The sequence below is a fragment of the Simochromis diagramma genome, unplaced genomic scaffold (assembly GCF_900408965.1).
Source record: "Simochromis diagramma unplaced genomic scaffold, fSimDia1.1 OVJJ01000421.1, whole genome shotgun sequence".
Taxonomy (NCBI): Eukaryota; Metazoa; Chordata; class Actinopteri; order Cichliformes; family Cichlidae; genus Simochromis; species Simochromis diagramma.
The window spans coordinates 440,743-460,308 of NW_024387250.1; positions in this window are offsets into that span (position 1 = coordinate 440,743).

The window sequence follows — 19,566 nt, forward strand, 5'->3', positions numbered from 1 at the left end:
GCTAAATAGCAACAACTGCTTAGGTTTAGGTCCCATAAATATTTTTAAAAATCCCATTTTTGGTGTCTTCTTCCTGCCTAACGATGCTGTTGATTTCTGCCCATCACAAAATTTTAACCCTTTTCCTACCTTCCCTTTGGTGTTGTTTTTATAATAGCCTAGCCATAGCAATGTTGCTCTTCCCTGTGTAAAGTAGCCCAGCTTCAGTAAACCACCAAATCTCAGTGCTGTTTAGTTTTACATCTTTGTTTGCATACAAAGTTATAGCAAAGCTGTATGTTTTAGTTTTTTTAGAGAGAACATGATATATCATCTTTAAATGGAAACTAGATGGCTAACTCCCTGCTAATTTCTAGCTTTGCTAAACCTTGTGAAACCTCCTTTTTTATAGGTGCATACTATGAGCAAAGTTCAACACAGCCAAGCTTTCTTTTTGAGATGGTTTGACAGGGTGTATCTGGGTGTATCTGATATCCCAATGTGGGTGATCATAATAATATTGGTGTAGGATCAACATTCAATTCACCAATCATGTTGTTTTGATGCCATAGCTTTGCAATTTGGGGAAAATTAAATTCATTTATTTATACAAAACTTTCTTCTAGAACAAATGGTAAGCATTTCATTAAGAATGAATTTATACAATAAAATCAAATATTATCAAGTCAGGTTTACTGTTAACCAAATTTAGGTTACTCATGCTGGTTGATGGATTTTAACAGCATGAGCTAAATTATTTGCTACCGCTAACTAAAGAATCAAGTATAACAATATGTCTTCTTCACCAAAATAATACAAGAACATTCCTGTGACTCTGCAACGCACAGCGCCTGTGCTTCACTTTGTAGTTTCAGTCTATATAATGTACAGAGTACTAAGATTACAGGATTACTTTGCTTGCCTGTTTATTTGGGCTGACACTGCCATTGTCCTAACAGGTTAAAAATTAAAATTGGGAAAAAGTAATATCCTGTCTGTATCACTGCTGATATTAACAAGTTAGGCTCAATCACCTTCTGAATAGAAACTTGACTTACGTGCTATCTTTCAACACAACATTGGGTCAAAATACCTTTATTATATATTTCCTTACACAAAAATATTCCCAATCTCTTACTTAGGTTAACATGTCTAAATAGCAGGACTTCGGGCAATGCAGGTTCAAATCCACCAGTTTGTCTCTGGGAGAAAACTGAAGGACTGAAACATCGAGATATAAACAATGTATTGATCATGAGTCCCCCTTACAGTGAGGTGACAGTACTAGCACATGAGAGATCACAACTGATGGTCTCCTGGGGTTTAGTTACCCTGAAGATGATGAAATTACCCAAGGTCAAGAACCCGAAGATTACAGAAAATGTTCTCTGGACACACTGAAAAGACAGCTTTAACGTTTTACTCTGAGAGAATCACTTCTCTTGTTTTTGTATATCCAAAGACTATCCGTCTCAACTACAAATATATATCTATCTATATCTATATCTATATATATCTATATATATCTATATATCTATATGTATATCTATATATCTATATCTATATATATCTATATCTATATCTATATATATATATATGTGAGAGAGAGAGAGAGAGAGAGAGAGATACTATATTTCCTATGTTTTTTGGTTTGGGGATGAGTTATCACTTTGAGACATTTTTGTTTGCTTAAATAGTTTTTATTCATTTAATTATGGGAAATGGTGCACGTGTGTATTTGACAGCTGAATATATATTTTGCTACCTAGTTGCTGACTTTGGCCGATGCTGCCCTTGTTCTGTTGCACCTCTGTTGCATAGCAGTCTGGCAGCAAAGGAACATTTTGCAAACACATGCATATGATTAATGTTCCAACACATACCATCCATCCCTGCCTCCCACCGTTGTATTACCAAAAAAAGGTCTCACAAGATTAAACATTCTGTGTAAGAAACACATCTTTGACTCTGAGAGAGAATAACCTTAAAGTAAAGAATTAACAAGCTTTAATAATTGCTTAACTTTTTTCATTTGGTTATAAATCACCACTCTATGAAGTGCATGTTATTTTCGTCAGCAAGCACAGTTTGTTACCAGTGTGTTTGGTAGACATGAGAATTATGTGATAAGCAAGCAGTGGTTTGCTGTGCTGTTAATTGTTGATTACAAGATATATACTGCTGTGGTAATACAGTTTGTTTCCGCCCATGTCTGTGAATTTGCAATTATTGCGTGCTATTTCTAATTATCATTAGTCACAAACAACAATAGAGATTAAGTAATTGGCAGTCTAATCTTGCTTTTCTTCTTCATCGCCTGCCTGTAATATCTCTCGTTTATCACCCACTCTCTTGTCTTTGCCTCGTCACTGTAAAAAAAATATTCATCACAGCAATGTAAGAGTTCAGTCAACTACTTCAAATGCCTGTTTTTGCTACTGCTGTAACATAAACGCTGCTTTGTTTAGCGCTTCGAACAAAAGGAATAAAAAAGTTGCTGAATGAAAAAGCTGTGGATAAACCTGTCGTGACATCTTTCCTAAATGACTCATTTGCAAGCAGAAGAGGTGTAATAACAGTATAATACTGTTCTTTTTTTGGGGGGGGGGGGGCGTATACATTTAACATGTCTAAAAAAATTTGAATGTTTAATCAATAAAATAAATGTGTAACAGTCACATTTATATTGAATATAAAATAAATACTAAATCACAGTTAAGTAGTTATTTAAAATCAGAAGATTTAAAAAAAAAATTGTCGTGGAAATGACACAATATATACCTTAGCACTAACATACTGTTTTCAGACTGCTGTACTCAGAAGTGTAAAGAATGGATTAGTTTCCTGCAGTTTTACTTCCTGTAATTGGATGTTTTTAATTTGTGTCACTTGTCACTTTGTCACATTCCTTGACACTCCTCCCTTAGTCATTTCCCTAATTAAAGAAAAGAAACTTAAAGGAAAAAAATCTTATTTTGTCATTAATTTAATTGAATCTAGGGAAAAGAAGCTCACTTTTACATGTGGCACCCTTGATGTTTACACATGAGAGGAGAACATGCATTATAACACATTCCCTGCTGTTTGCTGTTTGGTCAAAATAGAAACTAAAGGTTTACAGCAAAGAATAGCAAGCATACATCAAAATGCATCGATAGAGAATTCATCCTTTATATATTTTATTACTATTAGTAGGTAATTCCTAATAATAATAATAATAATAATAATAATAATAATAATAATAATATTTTATAACATTTGATCTGGCTTGTAATGATTCATCATTCTGCAAAAATGTTTTTAAATATTAAAGTTCCACCATTTATTCACTAAGCTTAACATTGGTCTTTCTATTAATATATTAATAATACAGTATAAATGAGGATGGATGCAACAGATAAGAACAGAATTTGTTTTGGATAAACTGCTGAAAAAATTGGCTGCCAAAAAAACACTGAACACTGACAAGAAATTACATGAAGAGATGGAAAAGAAGGAGGAGGCAGAGAAGAGACACATGGAGCAGAAGAGATCTGAAATTTTGAAATCACAAGATGAAAGTATACCGGTTAAGTTAAAGCTGAAAGAAAAAGAAAAGTGTGCCAGACAAAAGGCAGTGTGGGACGGTGTGAGGATGAAATTAAGTATATATTACAATAAAAGGAAGGAAGAAGTTCAGAAGAGGTGGGGAAAAGGTATCTAATTTCAGAATGTAAACCTTGCCCTGGCAGCAGAAAAAGATGATCTAAACTGGAGAGGAGGGCAGAAGATCCTTCTCTCAAGGCTACAGAGCTGACTGCTGAGAAGGAGCAACTTTCCAGATATTTTAGAAACATATATATATGTATATGTATATATGGGGCACCAGGCCAATCCAGAGATTTCACCTCTCTATAATGTCCTAGGTCCCCCACAATGCTTCCTCTCAGTTGGGCATGCCCAAAACACCACACCTAGGCGACCAACTACTAGGCATCCTAATCCGAGGCCCAAACCACCTTAACTGGCTCTTTTCAGCTCCAGTGTGAGTTCCTCCAAAATGAAGGGGAGCCCAGACACCTTACAGTGGAAACTCATTTCCACCACTCGTATCCGTGATCTCATTCTTTCGGTCAGTACCCAGAGCGCGTGACCAGAGCTCTGCTTCAGTGGAGTCATTTTCATTATAAATATTTACATTTCAGGACATAAAACAGATGAAAGAGATGCAAGGCTACACAGATTACACATAATCATAGAGATACCAGATGAATAATCAAATTATCATTTCAAAGATGAGGCTGAGCCAAATTACAGTCTGTTGAATGCAATTTAGCCATGAATGCTACTTTAAAAGAAGAATAAGTTATTAATAAGCTCATCTGCAAATAAAAAGACAGATTTAAAGCAGCATAATAACTATGTCAAGGAAAATGACCTTAAAGACAAAACAAGACAGAAAAAAACACACCCACACTCTGCCAAACACAGTTAACATGTGCCAGTAAAGACACAGCTTGAAAGCCACTGTCAACAGCAGATAGGCATTTATGTAACACTATAGATGTTGACCAGTCTTTCAGTCTCAGCTGTTGCCACAGTATTAAGTGATGAGTACTGTGCAGTCAACTATACAAAGCTGATATTTCGTTGGTGAAGTTCCTGTTTGAAAACACACTGTCCAAAGGCTACAAATGAATGTATACAACCTGCTTTAAACCGAGACCTCGAGCATCAGTGAGAGGCATATCATCTCATGACTCATCTTTCATCCTCTCTAGATTCTGAAGAACGCTAAATGATGCTTTCAACCCACAGTGTCTGTTGCTGACGGTTAAACATTGCAGCCTAGCTGTAATAGTAGGGGCAGCCTCCACTGGGGATCATTAGGTCTGATGATTGCTCTGCATGACTGCGTAACAGCCAAGGAACGCGAAGGTATTTTACACGAGCAAGCGCACCCCGTGGCGTAAATTTTGTACTCTTTCGATGGGCCCGTAAACCAAGATGATAACACCGTGACGCCTGCTGCTAAATAAATTAAAAAGTGGTTCCGTGAACAACAGGAAGAAGTCTCAGATCTTTTAATTCAAAAATATCTAAGAGGAAATTTTAACCTGTTTTCCTCCATTAAAGAATGCATACTTTCTTTCTTGAAGAATTTTTAATAGCACACTGTACATGGCATGACACAGTTTCACAGGGATTTGAAGCTACCCAGAAGGTTAGCTTCACAGCTTTAAAGGTGACGCATGCTCATATTACAGAATAGGTTTGATTTATTGCTTTTCTACCTTATATATGTCAAAGGTGTGTTGTAGGTTTTACTCTGTTATTGAATGTTACTCTACAGTCCTCCGGTTCTACAGTCTATGCCTGCCTCGGGGTCTAAATAGGAGAAGGTACCTGTCTCCTATAGGTGCATGATTTATGATGGTGAAGTCTCATTTGTGCTCTCTATGCAGAACAGGTGCATTTTGTTTGTAGCTCTATACTTCCCGGACTTGTCACTTGGCAGCTCTGTCCTTTCCTTTATTTTCAATTATGCTGCCATTCTGCCCATGGAAAGCTGCAAGTCACTGATCATTGATTCATATTTCTGTCCTAGTTGCTCTGGAAGAAGGTTTGGCTTTCATAAGCAAGAACACTCACTTTCATTTTCAGGCTGAGAAATTGGTAGTAACTAATCTTTATAGATACATACATACAAATGACTAAATGGAAAATGTATTCACTTCCCAGAAAAGGTTGTCCGACATCATACCCTTTCAGTGACAAATTATATGAAAATAACAGTTTGTGAGCTACGTTGTATCTGGTTATTTTCACTTCCGTTTCTACCTTTTTCTAATTTGCACAGAGTTGTCTTCTTAGACCTTATTCACAAACTTGCCACAAACTTGCCATAGCCAAGTTTTTTTGCTAATCTGTGTCTGTTAAAATGATTTTTTTCTTTTGAAAAAGAAAAGAAGAGAAAAGTAATCATTCTTGGTCTTTTCTCTCAGCTCATTTAGCTTGTTTATCCAGTTAGGTTACAAAGCTGTCCTTAGCAGAGCTACTACACATGTTGTTTATCCAATTAACAATTTACCACTAAGACATGCTAAACTTCTTTTCATGTCAAAAAGTTGTCATTAAAAGTACAAACAAAAAATTTATATATTTATGTGAGAAAACATAGTTTTGAGTAGAGTGCCTGTGTTGCTAAGACACAGTTCTCAGAACTCCTAATACAAAACCCAGTTTTAAAATTACATTTAGAAAACGTCTTATCATAATGTCACTGCATCAGAACTTTATTTCCAAATATCACAGTATTTTACCATTTTTTCCCCCAAGAAAACATTAGAACTTGTATTTAAATTTAAATTTCCAAAAACTGTGCCTCACATTCAGAGCTGACTGCTTTTTCATAAAGTCACACATCTCTTGCAAAATGAAACGCAGCAATTCAAAATGGATTCAGTTTACCAAACAATACACACAGCTATTATCTGCATCAAATAAACACTGATGTGATCAATTCAAAACGCTGCCATTAAAGTGTTCATTTATGTTTTGGCTTCATGATGCACATCACGTATTAAAATATATAGAAGTTTACAGAATATAAGTAAAGTTTTGGTTAATACAGGCTTTTTTTTCCTTTTGTTATTGCCAAATTCTGTTATAGCTGCTACATGTGGGCCGACACATTAAAGCCTATAGATTAGAAATGGGATGTGAAGTTCCTATGCATGTGAAGGCAGATGTACAAATACTGCAACAGAGTGCATATGCATCCATTTATCTCATATCAACGTGGGCCTTTTGCTCGACTGAGTTTCATGAACGTTTTATTGTCCAAATTATTTGCTAATATTAAAGCAAATAATTTTCAAGACATATATTTTTGAAAAAATGGTTGTCAGCCAACATTCAGGCCTTTTTTTAAAAATCTGTGTCATTGTTTGAACATAAATACATGAAAAACTATTAAATTTAAAAGCTTGAAATATCCCCTGGCCTTTTGTAGCATCATAATGATGATGCTGTTATTGCAGTGAGATATAGCATTTTCTTCGTTTTTGTGACTAATTATTTCATTGTGAAAACTATTCTATGTGTTTTATGTTGACACTATTATTATTTATTATTAATATATTATTGTGTGTTTTATTAGCGTGTGTTTAAATAGGGGACTTTACAGGAGTGATGGACTTTTTTTATATTTTAACAATACATAGACATTTTTTCAGTTTGGGGGATTTTCACGTTCACGTTTTCATCTGTTCTATAACCATTCTCTTCCGCTAATGCCCAGATGTCATTAGACAAGAGGTAGGGTACATTGCAGACAGATCAAAGTCTGTTGTAGGGCGAAAACTTAGAGAGACAGACAGCCATTCACACCAATGGGCAATTTAGAATCACCAATTAACTAAACTGCACTAATTGCATGTCTTTGGACTGTAGGAGGAAACCGGAGTACCTGAACAGAACCCACCCAGACACAGGGAGAGCGTGAAAACTCCACACAGAAATGCCAAGAGATGGAATGACCTATATGCAACACAAATGCAACTTATTTTGCTCAGTATTTGGCAAAACTCTGTAATTTCCCCACTACAAACACTTGAAAGAAAATCGGCACACAGATACAAAAAGGTAACAAAAGGAATATATATGTGTGTTACTGCATTACAAAGTCTTCTGCAGAACGGTCCAAAAAAAACTGAAAATTGCTTTTTGCTGCCTCCTAGGCTTCTTCTTATCCTTATCCTCACTCATCCTCTCCTTTTGTGCTTCTTGCACAACTATGTAAGTCACTCGAGATCTCTTGTATACTCTGGCACATAACACAGTTGTTCTTCCAATTGAAGTTGAACAGGTGCAACAGGAGTGAGACTAATTGGTAATCATTGTGTTGCATTTTCAAGGCCAGTGTTCCTAGGCGAACAAAGTGTGCTAAATGATTCAATTTATACTCAGAGACTTACGAGTCGGGTATTTTGAAAGACATGTGAGGCCAATGAAATTGTGCTTAGAGTTTAGCAGTTTAAAGGCATTTTGTTGATACAAGAGCTTCATGTTTTCAGAATTTTGTGCACATGTGGGTTTTTTGCATTTCTACAAAAATCCAAAAAGGTTAAAATAGGTCTGAAAATTGTGCCTAAATCGGTTAAAGCTGCTTAACCCTCAAGCATCCAAAAGCTATCATAACCAGGGGTGCACATAAGTGGTCCCCAGGTGTGCATGGGCTGTCAAAATAAAAGACGCGCACCAGATGAGAAGCTGCAACACATGTTTGCGTACATATAAAAGGCACTGTTTCTGTCCACTAGAGTGGAATTTTCACGGCACATTCCGCACCACATCTCTGTGCGTTCATCATTTGTTTGAAGCCAGCTCTCCTCCTGCAACCACTTTTCCAAGAATATGCGATTCTTTTGCGGTTCAGACTCCTTCTGACATTTCTTTGTAGGTGGAGGAACACCAAAGTAATTGCTTAAAGGAGCTTCTTCGACATCTTTAAGAGTTCTAAACAAATGTCTGTCCTCCTGCAGAAAATCGAATGTAACCAAATGTGCATTGCAATTTCTTATCTGGTGCGCGTCTTTTATTTTGACAGCCCATGCGCAGCTGCGGACCACTTATGTGCAGCCCTGATCACAACAACTAAAGTCACAGAAGGGGCTCCTTTGTGAGCCAATTATATTTATAAATTTAGGAATACATTTTTAATGACTGTGTGTTTATCAGACATATACTGTTCCCTTTCTCTAATCTCAAATGGAAGTTCTGGTGATTATTTGCTTGAGAGATGTGTTGAAAGCCAGATATAGGCTTTCCTGTGACTGTCCCTGTGGCAGCACACTTAAATCAGTCTGTCAGAGAAAATGTTTCCCCCAGCAGAGCACAACAAACTCATGATGGGAAACTGTTGAATGAAAAGAATCTCACAAAAGCACATATAAAATATATACAAATATCTCCAGTCTTTTAAAGGTTAGAGAATTTGTCAAAAAAGTGACTGATTCCAGGCAGGCATTTGAAAATTAAGTTTTATAAATATAGTATAAAGAATTTTCCGCTTTCCTCTTTAAGTGGCCAGTTTCCTCATGCAGTTTACTGAACAAAAGTCAAACTTTAGGTATTTTATTGTGTTGTATGGTTTCCATGTCTTGAGCACCAAGGCACAGTTGGAAGCTCCTGTGCTGAATTTTGAATGTTGAATAATAATTTTCCAGCTTGTTTTCTGTAAGCGTTGTGGTGACTGTTCTTAAATGGTGAATGCTGCCACACCGTTGCCATCCAGACACCTGAGGCTGCTCTAAAAATGGGTCTATTTTACCGAGGTTTCTGCACCTGCCCGTTGCAGGGGGGGTGTTTGCTCTAACATCGCATCGCTGCCTCTTAACAAGAACACATCATGTTCAGACAAAGTGCTGCTGACAGGCAGTTCAGGGTTTAGCAGCAGCCGTGCTGTGCCAGGTCTCCCCTGGGGTATTTCCTCAATGCCTCCCATAGAGACACCCAGCGTCACGTAGCCAATCCCATACTCCAATGATTCCATACACTGCTCTCTGATTGGCTTTAAGGAGGCTGAGGTGAGCTCACTGAGGTTCAAGATAGAGCAGCGTGGGCGCAGGATGGATTGGGAGGAGGGTGATGTTGGGAGTGGGCATAATTAGACTGTTGGGAGCCATGGTGATAATGGCCATGCTCAGAGCACGGGAGCTCAGGGAAAGCACTTTAATTGAGATATAAAAGACTTACCTCCAAGAGTACTTCACAGGAAAGGGGGATGCCAGCTACAAATGCTTGCTCTGTGTAAACATTAAAACAATGTCACAGAGCCATTTGGTCTGTATTTAGAACACTGTTTATAACACACTATGTAATTAATTCCTAATTGGCGTTAACAGCTAACGCTAACTGTCTTACAGTCAATGGTCTTAATGTTTTAATAAGCAAAGGAAGTAAACAAGATTCATCAGAGATTGTTTGCATGAGCACATTTGGCATCCTTTTTAGTCAAAACGACCGTTGCCAATTGCGCACAATGACACTCTCAGAGTGCTATTTTGGAGTACAATGAGCCCTAAATATGTAGAATGAGAATGAACCAATCGAAAGTAACATCACTCTGTTTTCCAGTGTAGGTGTTGCGATAGCAGATGGAAAGTGCCTGGGACAGCAGGATAGCAGGTAGGGTGTGGCACATAGCAGGATACATGTGCTCTTTATTCTTCTTTCTGCCTACACACTGCTGTAGTCAGTGACAGTCAGCCATGACTGCGTGCAACTTCAGGCAGGTACGTCTTCAAGTTCAGTTAATCTCTAATTCAAAACACATTCAAATCAAATGACTTCTGCAAATACTAATGATAAATATTTTCTTGTTTAGTTAGAGAATTTTGCATTTGTCTTTAGCCTCAATGAGAAGAATCATCATTACGAGCCCTATTTAGCATTTTCAACCAGTGTAGCTTTGTTTTTCTGCATTTGCATACAAATATTGTCTTGTCCTGCCCGGGCACAATTTTTAGTAATCAAAGCCTAATAGTGCTTAATTCCTGAAATAAATGTGTGTAGTCTAATGTGTTCCAACTGACTTCATTTGTATATCAAAACACAACAGACAAACACAGCTGAATATAATGTTAGTTGACGTGAATTTACATAGAGTGTGCATGTTGCTTAGAGACAAACATAGAGGGGTTGGTACATTTCCAAGCTAATATTAAGAAGATCAAATCCAGTCATTCCCAGTTTCTTTCTGCAGCTGTGCTTCTTGCTATGCACACTCTGAACACCCCAAACTCACATGCAATCAAAAGCTCTCTCTTCCTATCTGTTTGCCTCTTGTCTTTAACTGACACACGCACAGAAACACTTACCCTCACTTTTGTCTGAGTCACTTTAGTTCAGGACTTTGTTATTCCATTGATTGAACAAGGCCATCAATAGCTTTCAAATTCAGCTACATGTCTGAAGAGGAGCTGTGGAGCATGAACAGAGGCACCTCAAAAGATTTCCTGCTAATGCTCTCCTTCCCTGGGCACTGAAGGCGCTCTGCTATTATTTCCAGCCTTTTGCCTTTGGCCATTTCTCTCTGTTCTGAGGTGAGAGGGCTTTGTCGCCACACGAACGCAGAGCCACCAAGACACCTTTCAAAGTCAAGGTAGGAATGTTTCCATGGTACCCAGCTCAAGGTCATCTGGACAACAATATAAAATTAGCCCTCCTGGGAGCAAACCTCCTCTGACACCTCTGCTTACGAGTCCCATTTTGCCACCAGTGCTCTTTCACATCTCTGTCCCACTCACACACACAAAAACGAGGTTGACTGGATGGATTTCTTTCTCTCTTTTTTCAGTGTGCTCCACTGGGATCTCGCTGAGCAGAAGAGCTGGCACCTGCAGGGGTAAGAGAGGCGAGGGGTAGTGCTGGCTGTGGTAGCTGAGGTGGGCAGAGTAGTCTGAAGCTTGAAGGAGAGTGGAGCAACTTGGCAATAGCGGCTACACAGGTCTCCCAGGTTTGGTCGGATGGCCCCTCATGGCCCAACCTACTGCTGGTGGTCAGATGGTCTGCTCTACTACCAGGCGACAAGGCCAGGGGTACGCTTTCACATTCACTTCAGGCCGTCTTTGTCAAAGACTCTCAATGACTTTCCAAAAATAGGCAAGTGGGAATTCAACACAGAAGGTGTAGCGTGTGCGAAGGAGGGAAAAAAAGATGTGAAATAAAAGCCAGTCTTAAATCGAGAGGTGTAAGGGAGTAACATATGTTGCTTTAGTGCTCTCATTACAGGTCCTCTTTCTCTTCCCGACATCCTCAGATGGGTCCTTCGATTTAAAACAGGTTCCAAAATGACAAAGAGGCCTGCTTATGTGTGGATGGCGAAAAGGGAGCATTTATACATCTGTACCTACACTTTCAGCAGCATCAGTGACCGATGTTGTGGCCAAGGATGCAAAACAAAACAAAAGGAGCTAAGCAGCAGGATATTCTTAAGTCAGTCACATGAAACAAAACAGTCAATGGCACGTCTCATGCAGTGCTTTTTAACAGTTTATTTGAGACATCTGATGTTTTGTAATAAATTTGCCTGGTGGGCACCGTTTATCTCAATGTGACAGACCGGCATTAAAGATGGGGGTTTTATCTGTACCACATCCAAAAGCCTGACTGCCCCCTCCTCTGCATCTAGACGCCCTGTTCCCCCACATCAGTCCCACATCCCTGGAGTGCAAGGCTGATAATTGTTAGAATTCCCAGCAGGCGATGCCAGTGGTTTAATCTAGTGATGGTGTAATCCCGTGCCCTGTCTGGTGCTGAAAGCCCATCGCGATACCTGCTGCACCCCTGAGCTTTAACAAAGGAGCACAGGTGGGACAGAGCTTTTAAATAAGACTCAAGTGTGGCACGTATGCCAAGTCCAACAGAGAAAAATATGGTGATAAGTATCAGAATTTTTAAAAATGAGTTGCCAGTGTGGAATTGCTGAACACGAGGATGCATGTTTTGCCTGAGGATATGAAAGATGGGATTTGACCTGTGTTAACTCTTTATTCCTGTAGGCTTAGAGCCAAGCCCCCACCCCTCAGGCTCTGCCCTTAGGGCTGGATAAATGTTGTCTTTTGTGGGCTCACTGGATAAATCCTGGGTATCAACAGATAATGAATGACTTGTTAGAATAGCTGCATTTCCCCCCCTAATCTGTAAATAAAATAAATTGACTGTTGGCATGGAAATCACAGATACTTCACTTGGATCCACATGCATAAATAACAACCTCCATCAACGTGCCCATTTCCTTGTACAGTCGAATTCAGTTAACGTTAACAAGCATGGGAGAACACGACTTCACTCTCCCTAATCTCCCTCCTCAGCAGCCCTACTCTACTTAAATGGCTGGGTTTCCACTGGCCGCAATTCTATATCTGTTACAACCTGTTTTTCTTGTTGACCTTCAAATCTCCTGTGGAGACCCTGTGCCATCATTGTGACAGTGTGGGCAGGAATGAGTTGGACTCTTTCCTGGATTCTGCTTTTCTAATGAGGGATATCAGCACTTTGGCACAGCTTACTGGCAGCCTGCATAGAAATGGATGGGGATGGGGTGCAGCTCGTCAGAACTGTCCCACAGTCTTGGTCCAAGAAACTGGTGCCCAGAAGGATTTTGTTGCATTATCAAATTTTAAAATATGCCCATTATTTTCTCAGTTATATTTAATCCAAAAGCACCTTCGGGATTGTGGTTATTTGCAGATAATAGGAGCCACATTGTTTGCAGAGAGGTTTTTTTTTTTCTTCCAATGTCACGGTATGCTGTAGGTATCATTTTCTGCTCATTTTTCTCCCCCTGAGTTAGGTGCAGCATATCCACAAATAGCCTCTCTTGATTTTGGACATCATTGCATCTAAAATAGAGGTGCCTTTGAATGGACTTCTTGGTGAATCTGAAGAAAAAAAGAATGCACTAACAGTCCTTCATAGAAAAGATACACAAGGAAAGTGCACCCACGAGAGATGTTTCGAGGGGTGCTGTAGACTCATTATCCTGTCACGTATCGTGAAAAAGGTAGCAATAGCCTACGTCAGGGGGCTTCTATGAATGTGTCCATACTCCCTTGGCTCTTGCTCAGCCAGACTCAGCAGCAGCCTCCCTTGTGGCACATAATGAGAGAGGGCTGTAGCCACGCAGCTTGGTGAGGAGTATTGATTGTCTCCCCAGAACCTTCTGCTGAGAGGTCTCATTCTGTCTATCACACTCCCACACAGGTGAGGAGCACACACAAAAACACACACACAAAAACAGACACGGGCACACTCTGCCAAACACACACACGCACAACATATGTCACCCTAGAGAGCCTTCCTGTTTGACATCTCGCTCACTGGTTGCTCAATTAAAGTTTGAAAGTGTGACATTAATGCCTTAAACCATTAATAACATAAGATTCTGTCAAGTGAAGACTCACTTTGCAAACCCCCACTCTCTGTCCTCCATGACTTTGTGACTTTCCTGCAGGCCCCTCTGGTGCCCAATCTTTGTCAACAGCGAGCTGGGAGGCCGTAAAACACCGTGGCTTTACTGGTCTCTGCCACTCAGAGCGAGAGCAAAATATCCCCCTGTTAATAAGAAAGAATGGAGATGATGGAAAGTTTACCACCCATTTTCTCTCACTCTCGTTTTATTGGTCACGGGTCTGTGCATATGCGTAGGGGTGCTCTCAACTGATGACAACTGAATCACTGGGAATATATTTTTTTTTATTAAATCCTCATTTCACCATTGAGCTTTCTTATAGCTTTCGGTCGGGAACAGTGTAACCTCTCAAATTAAGCTTTTACTGCCTTTGTGGCCTCATAATTCCAAAGCGCGTCATGCTGAATAAGTAATAAACACACACACACAGGTCCTTTTGTCTGATACATTAATGTTGTGCATGCAGTCTGTTTCTCTAACGCACACTGACTCGCTCGCAGAAAAGGCATGAAATTAACACCTTTCTGATTCACTATATAAAGGCACAAAATAAACATGTCCATGCAAATTTAAACAAGTGTGTGAGTGGGGGGGGGGAAGTGGGGGTGTTAATTGACCAACCTGCTAAGTAATTATTGTTAGTTGACCTCATAACCAAAACTTGTTTCTGATTCTCATGCTTCAGAACGTCTGTTGTCAAGAAAGCCTGTTCAGACAGCACCTTTCACAGTCCACAGAGGACTGTTCTCAATCAGGCGAGAATGTAATCTACGCCGCAAACTAATGAAAAATGAAAATGAATATTTTTTTAATGCTTTCTTTTTCTCTTAGTATTTGAATTTGATTACCATATTCTAATTATACAAAGCTCTCGGAATGAAAAGAAGATTTGCATGTAACCAAATCATCTGCCTAGTGGACCACGGACGTCTTTAGGACTCGAAGATATTAACTCCAGGTTCTTATGCACGGCTCGCCCCTGACTGCAAACCGATTATTGAATTTTTCACACACCTGTGTAAATGTCTGTGCAGCAGCATGAGATATGACACAATTAAGAAGTAAAATTCAACTGTTTTTTTTTCTTTTTGGAAATTTCTGAGGTCATTTATTCCAGGTGAAAAAATGGTTTTTAGGGTGGTGGCTCCACAGCATGAGCAGAAATGTCAGCAGCCAGACAGGCAAGGGTGCTGAGCCTTGTGCGATGAAGATAGCTCTAGCAGAAAGAGGGGGTGAAGTTACAGTGTGTTTGTCCAGGAGATTAATATCCGCACACACACATACACACACACACACCCTGGGGATAAACACCGCAGTGACAGCGGTCGAATACTGTTTCCCTTTTATCAGGAAGCAGTTCCTGATAAAGGCGCAGTTTGTGTCTGTTTGCTTTCCAAAGCGCAAGTCATACCACAAATGAAGACAAACATCAAGTGGTGCAGTAAATTAGAAATTCTTTTTCCCCGTATCTAAATCCTTTGAATTCTCCAGGTCCCCAAAGTAATTAGAGTCTCAGCAGAGTGGGGCTCACGGGGGCGCCCACAGTCCCTTTACTCAAATAGAGGGAATGCCCTACGCCTGACCAAAAGAAAATGATGTCCCAACCCTTCTCCATCAATTACCCCCCTCACAACTCAAATTTACATTAGGTCCTACTTACTGCTGCAAAAAAAAATTAAAAAATTGCGCTCCTGTACTTGCCTTCAGGCATTCTACTACCTCAACAGAAAACCAATAGTTATATATTTTAGGATCAACCTCAGTTTGCTTATAGGTATATATATCTATATTTCCTGTGAGCAATATTATCTTCGTGTATGTACATGCACCACTGATAAGCCTCACTCATCTGCAGGCTCACTGAGGGTGATCTGTCCAGACAAGGGGAGACGGTACCCCAAACCAGCATGCCCACAGGCTGAGTGTTATCAGCCGGGCAGTAAGCGGGTGTTTAGCAGGACCCCGATAGCTTGTCCTCACCTAGCCTCGGGCACAGAATCAAACTCGCTGTCAAAGAAAGATGAAGTCAACACAGGCAGTCTGCCTTGGGTTAACGGCACTAAAAATGAGGGTCAGGACTTCTATTATGGACCAGCGCCTTATCAAACTCAGAACAGTCATCTGTCACTCACCTGACTTACCTGCTATCCATCTGAGCAAGTCTTTAATTACGAATGACACGTGTGGACTAAGGAGCACTATATCTTTGAAGTGCAGCTGTGCAGTCATTTTTTTTTTATCTTTTTTTTTAGGGGGGGTGGTGGAAAATAATACAGATGCAGTGGTGCAGGTCAAAGCTGACAGATGTCTAAAGGGGGGAGATGTTTGCCCAACCTTGTCTGAGCAGATATCTTTAAAAAAAAAAGTAGCTTGTTTTATTTTTATTTTTCTCTGGAGCGGCTGCTCTTTTCTCGGGCCTCAGCCACTTCACCTCTCTCTTTAGCCCCTTGTTTCTCTATAGATCAGCTGGCTATTAGCTCTTTGTTACCTCCTTTTGGTCTCTCACATCCTTATGCATCCTATTATCTCCAGCTGCTTTTCTTTCTATACGAAAAGCTCAATGTACACTCGAGTGGGCCGTGAGTAGTTTTCCTTTTTTTCCCCTGCCCCTTTCATCCATCCTCCAGTCTCTAAACCCACCTCTCGCTGCCTTTGCCTCTTTGTTCTTGTTTTCAATTCTTTCCTGGCCCCATCCCTCTTTTCCTATTTTTTCTGCCAATGGACTGATTTCTTTTTATCCAGGAGCGGAGCAGATTAACAGATATTGTATCATGGCCAAGACAGGCAAAGCCCCTCTCTGTCCCTGACATCTAATTAATGGTAATCCTTTAATCTGCTGCTTGTAGTGCAGACCCCTTGGTTGCTGTCCCATTTGCAGCAACAGAAACAAGTATGAAGAAGAGAAGGAGAAAGAGTGGAGAGGGTGGGTTTGCTCACTCAGCAGGTCGACCTGGGCTGCTCCGGACAAAAACACAATGAGAGATAAAGTCCTTTTCATTTCTAGGGATTACACGTATTTCATTTGTACCCTATACCTGTATGCAAAAGCTGCTGCCGTGCAAAGTAAGAAGAATAAAATAGGTTTTTGCATGTTATATATGCGAAGTGTATGCAAATTTACCATTTATTGGCAACACGAATTATGTTTACACACCTGCATACAAACATGCGCGTGCAAACAGAGCTTAATCCCTAGCAATGCCGGCGCACAGATGACATCTGTATTTATGGCACCGGCCCTGTGCTGTACACACAAACACAATGTAATTAGCAACAGGGAAGAGAGAAGCAAATCCTGTCATCTTGATTAACTTAATTAATAGATATAAATAATCACCTTCAGACTGTCTTCATTTGTTAAGCAATAAAACCGGGTATTAAAACCTCATCTTGGCTCTGTCATAAACAATATGCACCCTCTCTCACTCTCTCTCTCACGGTGACACCCCAGATGGTGTTTGGATGTCATCTAACGAGTTTGTGGCATAGGCTTAATATGGCAGCACTGTCTTGGACTTCTCAGAAAAAAACAAAAAGAAAGACGCAGGAGCTCCTAACAGCCAAGTTCATGAGACAAACTTATGTATGACCAGACTGCAATGAGTAATCAGCTGCAGAAAAGTCTCTTACAAAAACAAATTATCACACTTGTACCATCTGCATTATATTATCCATTTGCTGAGCAGACAGGACGGTCCCTTCCAAGATGGAACACATTTTTAGTTTTGGGCATTCGCTCTTTATCGTACAGGTCCAATTAATCAACACCAAAAATGTAATAATGAGAAGAGGACTGGCTTCTTGTATCTATGCAAACTTTGAAAAGAGCGATTTTAATTGAAAGAGCTACAAAGATAGATCAAGTTGCACATACATGGGCAAACACAGGAAGAACATGCATTGCAGCTATTAGTCTAACATTGTATCCGAATATAACCACCGCTCTGTGGGCGTGTCTGTATGCACAAATGCACCACATTCAGTTTGTGTACATCACCCGTGTTGGCACACATTCGCACAAAGCAACAGTAACGGTTCAGATACCCGCAGACAAAAGCTGTGATTAATGCATTAGGCACACCGCCCTGCTGTAGTAGGTGTCTGTGTCTTAATCACTCTCTCAGCGTGTTTCATTAGCTCTAGGAGGTCTCTGATGAATGGACTGGCCCTGAGTCTCCCACCATCTCTGGCGGTGCTGTCACCCAACAGACTCTGCTTCTGAGGTGCTAATCGATCCCACCCCCTCTTCACCCATAATACCCACCCCCACATGCAGAGAGCCCCACCACAGATTGGCAGGTGTGTCTGTCAGGTTGTTAAAGATATGATGTTCATGACTGTCAGTCTGCTCCTGAATTCATTAACCTACATTTGAAGGATAATTCAAGCACCGGTTGTTGGCCATATGTGCTTTGATTGCTGGATTCTTTCCCACTGCTGGGATTTAGTGCCAGGCGATGGGCAGTTTAATAACACATGCAGATGGCCTCTGGTGTTTCTTCATTCTTACTGCTAGTCTCTTATCCTCATCTCATCTGGGAATGCTGAACTCATGTTACACTCTTAAGATGCTGCACTTCATTTGTAATATACAGTAAATCCCTAAAAATATGGCACCAGTTATTCTAATTAAGCTGCACTTCCAATTATACAGTATATCTTACTTTATTGCACAACTACTGCCCATTATATAATGGGAGTAAAACCGAATTACTTAACTGCTTGATGCGCATTCCATGCTTTTGCCACATCTTGGTCCACTCTTGGAGGCTCCGTCCTTTTTATAATATCTCTTTACTTTCTCTGCTTGACTGTAAACATGGCACCTGAGGTTTTCAGGTGCTGTTTCAGCTAAAACTCGTATAGACCCGAGAGCAATCGTCTGTTGGAGCTTTAGTACAGGAGTATTTTGAAATTTGGAAAAAGACAGAAAGGGATGTTGATCTCTTGCATTCAAATGTGCCTACATTATCGGAATAAATGCAGCGTCAGGATATGTTGTGGCCCATTACCTCCTGTTCTAAATGCTGTAGCAGAGATTGTTGCTGAGGCAGGCACTGGAGTGTTGGGGCTTGGTGTTGGCACATAGGCCACAGAGTTTGCCAACTCTCTCTCTCTTTTGCCACTCTCTCAGTCCATGATGCCGATGGGACCAGCCAGAGCAGGGGGGAGGAGAGGGGAAGCCGCCAGCTGGGGGCTACAGGAGGCTGCCTGGACTTGGATACTTCCAACATGTTTTGAATTAAACCTACACAGCACCCTGCTATGCCTTCCTCCTCTCAAAAAAGAGCAACTAATAGTAAACATATTATTGTAATTTTCGTATTTTTGGCTTGATACATAGATAGATTGCATAAATTGTGAATACTAGTTGGTTGTGTGCAAGATTTGTGTTTCCGGCTTTCATGTAAGACACCACAAAAGTGGGTCCTGTCCCAAACCTATAATTTAACAAGAAGCACTCAGAGAGTGTAAACCTACAAAAGCACACAAAACACATTGGAAGTTGAAGAAAACTCAACGGAAACAGAGAAAGCTCACAAAAAAAAATAAAAAAGCATAACTCACTGGAAGTGAATGGAAGTGTTTTTGCTGAGACATTAACATGATGGATGACGCTGTGAAATGAC